The 6,021-nt window shown below is 46.0% G+C and overlaps 1 long non-coding RNA gene across 1 annotated transcript in view; it reads right to left on the bottom strand.

Annotated features, from left to right (window-relative positions):
• Positions 1–3,529: 3,529 nt before the first annotated feature.
• The window catches only part of LOC117247886 (uncharacterized), a 30,721-nt gene continuing 28,229 nt past the window's right edge, over positions 3,530–6,021 (bottom strand). Inside the window, exon 5 of the long non-coding RNA XR_013487903.1 lies at positions 3,530–3,983. This is a non-coding gene — a long non-coding RNA (uncharacterized LOC117247886). The remainder of the gene's footprint in view (positions 3,984–6,021) is intronic.

Below are 6,021 nucleotides of genomic sequence, written 5' to 3'. Positions count from 1 at the left end.
GCTTGGAGTATGGTAGTGGTGAGTGGTTTTGTGAGTGGCAGATTTTCTGATTGACCCGAGAACCCAGTTAATTCAACCGCTGATGATGACATATGAGTAGCCGACACAGGGAGGTTTAATGTGGAATACCGTGCCCCCGTGTCTAGCATGAAAGGCAGTTCTTGATTCAGTACTTTCAATCGCAGGTAGGGGTCTGCCAGCCCCTCCCGCGTGGGGGTTCTTGGGCCCCGTCAATATCCTTGGGAATCTTCCCAGGTCATCAGAGGATATTAACCCTGTGGAGCGACAGTGGCATTGGGTGCTTGATGCACATGATCTTGATAACCTCCCCTGGGCGGTCCCTGATACCCGCCCCTGGGGGGTCTGTTTCCGCCACCCCTGAGAGGTCTGAGCTGCCTGCCTCGCATTCGGTGCATCCTGTCCTCCAACCACTCGGGGTCAGCATTACATGAGCAGGTCTGATGTGGACAGCATTCCTGCCAATGCGACGGGTCTCCACAATGGAAGCACCCCCCATCGCCCTGACCCCCTCTTGGGCTGCCACGATTTCCCTCCCTGCCTCTGAATCTTCCTGTACCACCTCGGGAGCCACTCCAATGGGGAGGGCAAGGGTCTACCCACTCAAGGGTTGGAAAAAGATCTGGGGTAACTGTGGGTGATGGCTGAGGCTGCTGAACCATTTGATTGGTTGGTTTTTTGTCTTTTTTCACATCGTTCGTTTCACGACGTGCATCCTCCAATTGAAGTTTGAGCAGCTGAACCTGTGCTGAGTCTGGGTTTTCCTTATCATCCGCCTGTTTAGCTCTGTGTTTTTTCATGTGGTGTGTGAGGTGTTTCTCCCACTGTTCAGTGGAACAGCCAGGAAGGTCAGGGTTGTTTTCTAAGGATTCTTTTACCTTCTTGGGCAGTCCCTCTAACACAGCCTTTCTGAACAGGGTGGTTTGTAGGTCACAAGACCCTGGGTGTACTCCAGCCACATCTACTCATGTGTTCTTACATCTGCTAAGGAATGTTGTGGCGCTTTCGTCAGGTTCGATGTGAAACGTGAGCGTGTGCATGGCGCCAGACGGAATGGGAAACTGTTGTCGCATGGCCTGACTGATAGCAGTGGCATGGTGGGCGAATGGCTCTTTATCTGTTAAGTTAACTGTTTTTGCCAACGTCTCAAGTGCAGTTAAATCCCAGCTGGAGAGCTGTTGTCCCAATAGCGCTCTCCAGTCCCATAATGCTAATGCATAATGCTGAAACCTGCCTCTAAGGGCAGGGGCATCTTATCCAGGATGCAGTGCATATCTGTAAAGGAGAAGGGTTGGTATACCTCTCCTCCTCCTGGGGTCTTTTCCAGGAGTGGCATGGCCATTGTTTTTGGCTTGTTCTTATTTTGTCGGAGATTATAAGGAGAACGTGTACGACCCGAACGTGAGCTCGCAGCACTGTGTGGCATTTTGGTTGACTTCATTATTCCTGTTAGTCTTACAGCCCTCGTATCAAAGTCGCCCTCAGAGTCTGACCCTGACCATCCTTGACTTTCCTCATCCTCCATCTCCTCTATCTCAGAACACTCCTCTGCTTCTTCTATCCTTTCCTCATTTCTCCTTTCTCTGTTGCTTCTATCTGACCTCTCTCTTTGTGCCCTCAACTGAAACACTGCCTCTGCTAGTGGCCTCGGCTCCTCCTCCATTGCTTCCACTTTAGGGGTGCTGGAGGAAAGAAGGCTCTGTTTTATGCTTCTCTTGCTGTCTCTGCTCTCTATGCTGTGCAAATCATCCTGCATGTCCCTACTCCTGTCTACGGATCTCAGAGTCTCCTGATGCACATTCTGGGGAATTGGAGCTGTGGGTGTTTGGGGTAGCTCAGGATACAACCTATTAGAGGTGGGCTCTGGTGGTGGTGAGGCTGGATCCGGTGCAGGAGCAGACAGAGGTTGCTTATCTTTGTTTTGTTTTTTGTGACTTTTGTCTGTGTTTTTCCAATAGGCCATGGCTGTAACTGCCATCTGATGGAGCAGAGCTCGTTTGCGCTCCTTCATTTCTTTCTGATTTTTCCATTTTCTCTTTATAAATTTAGGTTCATTCTCCTTTTTAGCGTGTTCTTCCAAATCATTTCGTGCTTTTACTTCTGCAGCCTGCAATTTCTTTGTGACGTTTCCTGCCTCATCATCCCCAGGCAACTCACCTTGTGCCTGTAATGCCTTCCACAACTCATCAAACTCCCTACCAACTTCCTGTCTCCGCTTATCCTCTACTCCTGACAACAACTGTTTTCTAATTTCTCTAAACTGAGTTTTTACCAGCATGGGAGGGCAGCCTCCCTGCTCGCGATAGTCCTTGTCGAATTCGCCGATCATCACGTTTCTCTGTCCCTCTTCCACTCTGACTTGTTTCTACCAGTAAGGTACTGCTGCACACAATAAAAAAAAAAAAAAAAACTGTACACAATGCTTTGTGCCACGTGACCGCTCTACAATGCAGTCCACGCGGGCTTATTATTCAAAAAACAAAACTGTACACAATGCTTTGTGCCACGTGACCGCTCTACAATGTAGTTCACGCGGGCTTATTATTCCCCTTCTATCGCTGTGATTTCGCTGCTTAAGTTCCACCAGTTGCAGGCCGACATACCCAAGCTTCTACACCGCTCTCCTAGGAGGGTGCGGGATGCCTATGGCTCGGCGACAATTGGCTTCTATCTTAAGGCAAAATTACACAGCTTCATCTTTTTCTTCCCCACAGAACATGACCACCGCTCAGGCACTGAGAGAGCAGGAATTTGAGTCACCTCTAATAGACTCTACACAACTCTCTCGCCCCGTAAAATAGCTGGTTGTCGGTAAGCCACCCACACAACACTTTTCCCTTATAATACTGTTTTATTTACACTCCCAATATCAGGGTCGTTCTGCGGACCATTGAATAGATGTCTCAACATGAGCGTTAGTATTCAGTGTTAGGGATCACATGGAAAACGCTCCCCTGCCCGCAGAACTCTGTAACCTCTTTTTTGTGTTGTAGCAATCTACACAAAGGTCTTTCAACCTCAGAAAACCCGTGTCTTCAGACTATATTCTCAGCTGTCCAAGGAGCAACCTTATGGGTCCTCCCCGAGCTTGTCGGCCTCCGGACACTCGTCTTTTTCTTTTTTAGAGATTAGATGGAAAACCTAATCTCAGGGCTTTTCACCCGACTATGTTTCGTATTTAGGAGCCAAATTTATGATTTACTCCAGGGCCTTACACCCGACTATGTTTCATATTTAGGAGTCAAATTTATGATTTGCTCCAGGGCCTTTCACCTTGTCCTGTCGAGGTGTTGACTATGTTTCGTATTTAGGAGTCAAATTTATGATTTGCTCCAGGGCCTTTCACCCTTTTCCCCCGGGGCATGTCACTTTTGTGTTTTGTGGTAATTTTATTCCTTTACATTTTAGACTAGGAGACTTTAGTACAATGACAACACAAGTTTTAGCGTTTCCAATTGCAGAACTTCAATAAAACAGGCGTCTGCTTACCTCCTTTTTAGGCCGTGGCAAGTGTTGTCACGATACTGCTGTCCTCCGCTGTTGAATGTCTTTTGTCCCGTCACTCCTCCGTCAGCCTCATCACGTCGGGGTCACCAATCTGTCGGACTCGAGGCTCGTCCTACTCTCCAGTGTGCTATGGGTGAGCTCAGTCCTGCGTGTTCTTTAATGAAGCAATAGGAGAAGACATTTGGTCTCAGTTAATGTAGTTTATTAAGCAGTAAAGGAATAAAATTACAGAGCTCTGGGTCTCAGCTTCTTTCCCTGACAAGCAACAAAAGTTTGCCAGTTCACGAAGTCTGACCGACTATCTCTTCCTGACCCAGTGTATTTAAGCGTCACATGAGTCATTGTGCACGCGAGGCTTTGTCCTCTTCTCATTGGCAGTTCCACTTCCTCCTTCGCCACACCACGCCCCTGCCTCGTGTTAATCTGACTCCTTCCCGCTGACGGTGGGGCCATGGTTCCTGTTTTAAAAGACAAGAGAACAACACAACTCTCTACACGTGCTGTACCTTACTATCTGTACATCACTTTCTATTCTTTTTACCATATATGAAACTAATTATCTAAGCATTGCGGTATGTGCTCCTCAGACTTCATGTCTCTTCCTCTCCTGTACTTCTCCACTTCTGCAAAGCAAACACATTCAGATCAGCTGAAATCATCTCAGTATTCTCATTGTTCACACATCTAAAACTTATATAGTGAAACACAACTTATAGTAAAACACATAAAATCATTCTATTCCCAACACCACCCACGTATGTATTTTTCCAAAAAGTAGAACCTGAATACATGCCCAATAGTTCAAGGTCTTCTGACTCTTTAAAAGTTGACATGGTGTCTCTAGCTCAAAGTATGAGGGACAAGAAGAGGTTGAAAGTCGATGAGTTTTGAAGAGGATTTGAAGATTTTCCAATTTATTGCCATTCACACTAATTAGACTGCCACCAGAGCGCCACCTATTGGCCGATTTGCACCAAATTTTGCACAATCCCTCATTGGGCCAGGGAATACAATTAGCAAAAGTGTTGTGGTAATCAGACTGTATTTGGTCAAGATATGAAAGACTGTCTGTTTTGAACACCATATGCAGGAATTTGTTGTTTTATATTTTGGGCGTTTTATGGACGATCAAAATTATTTTGATAACTTTTTGTCACGAGGGTCCACAGATGCTTCATGCAAAGTTTGGTGCAAATCAGTCATTTCGCCTAGGAGGAGTTCGAAAAAGTATGTTTTTCATTTGTGGCAATTTAGCGAATGGAAAGTTATCGTGAAAGTGGGCGTGGCTTACATCACACAATTCAGCTGAATTGAGGGAACACATAAATAGAAGGTTTAACAATCTGCAACATATTATGTGGGAGTTATAAGCCAAAAACGCTTTTGCATTGAAAATAGCACCACCTGCTGGTCATTTTTTGTGTGTGAGTTACAGGGGCCAGTCTATACCACCCCTATTGATAGGGGTGGTGTTGGCACAGTGCCAAATATTAAATTAGACGGCCACCAGAGCGCCACCTAGTATATCCTCAGGAGGGCATTCACAATAATTATACCAATTTTCTTGTTAATCCGCCCAACCGATGTTGAGATATAAAATACTTCAATTTAAAGAGCGCCACCTTGTGGTCATCACCCGAAACTTAGCACAGAGCCTCAGGGGCTCATGGGGAAGTAGTAACCTGAGTTTCATGTCATTCACCAACTTCTTCTGCATGCATTAGAAGTGGAATGAAGTTGATGCGGTCAAGTTTGTGGCATCAGTGCATGTTAAAGTAAAAACTGGTCACTTCCTGTTACCACTGGGGGGTGCTATGAGTAAGGTAGCATATTAACATATCGGGGCATTCGGGGCGGAGCCATCATCATGTCCAGCAAGTTTGAAGCTGCTGAGATCAAGTATGTGGGTGTGAGAGCTGTTTGAAATTCGATGGCGAGAAAACGAAAAATCGCCAAAATTTGTCATGCCCTAGCGGCCACACCCCTTGACATAGAGAAAAGCTTTTAATAACTTTTGATCAGCATGTTCTCAGGATGATCTGTACCAAATTTGAAGTTCATCTGACGAAATGCTTAGGAGGAGTTCATTCGAACATGTAAAAAATTCAAATCAAAATGGCCGACTTCCTGTTGGGTATACGGCATGGCTCCAAAAGGATTTTTTGTGCGTCTTGGCATGTTGTATGAGCCCACCTATTTTCATGCCTGTAGGTGAAACTCACAGGCGGGGCTCGAGGCACGAAATTTTCTAGGGGGCGTTATGTCGCCATTTGGCCCCGTCCACATAGAACACTGCCGAAATATCAAATTTTTCACTTGACCAAAGTTGTGTGCCAAATTTGGTGAGTTTTTGAATTTGGGAAAGGGGCGAAATTGGGGATTAAATGTTCATAATAATAATAATAATAATAATAATAATTAAAGCTGCAAGCAGCTGTGATCGGGCCCTCGCTCCCCCATGTAACCGCGGGGGCCTGAGGCACATGGGGGCTGTGG

The sequence above is a fragment of the Epinephelus lanceolatus genome, chromosome 17 (genome assembly GCF_041903045.1).
Source record: "Epinephelus lanceolatus isolate andai-2023 chromosome 17, ASM4190304v1, whole genome shotgun sequence".
In the NCBI taxonomy this organism is placed as follows: domain Eukaryota; kingdom Metazoa; phylum Chordata; class Actinopteri; order Perciformes; family Serranidae; genus Epinephelus; species Epinephelus lanceolatus.
The sequence above is the reverse complement of the archived record's forward strand: the minus strand, read 5'-3'. Positions and strand labels throughout refer to the sequence as shown.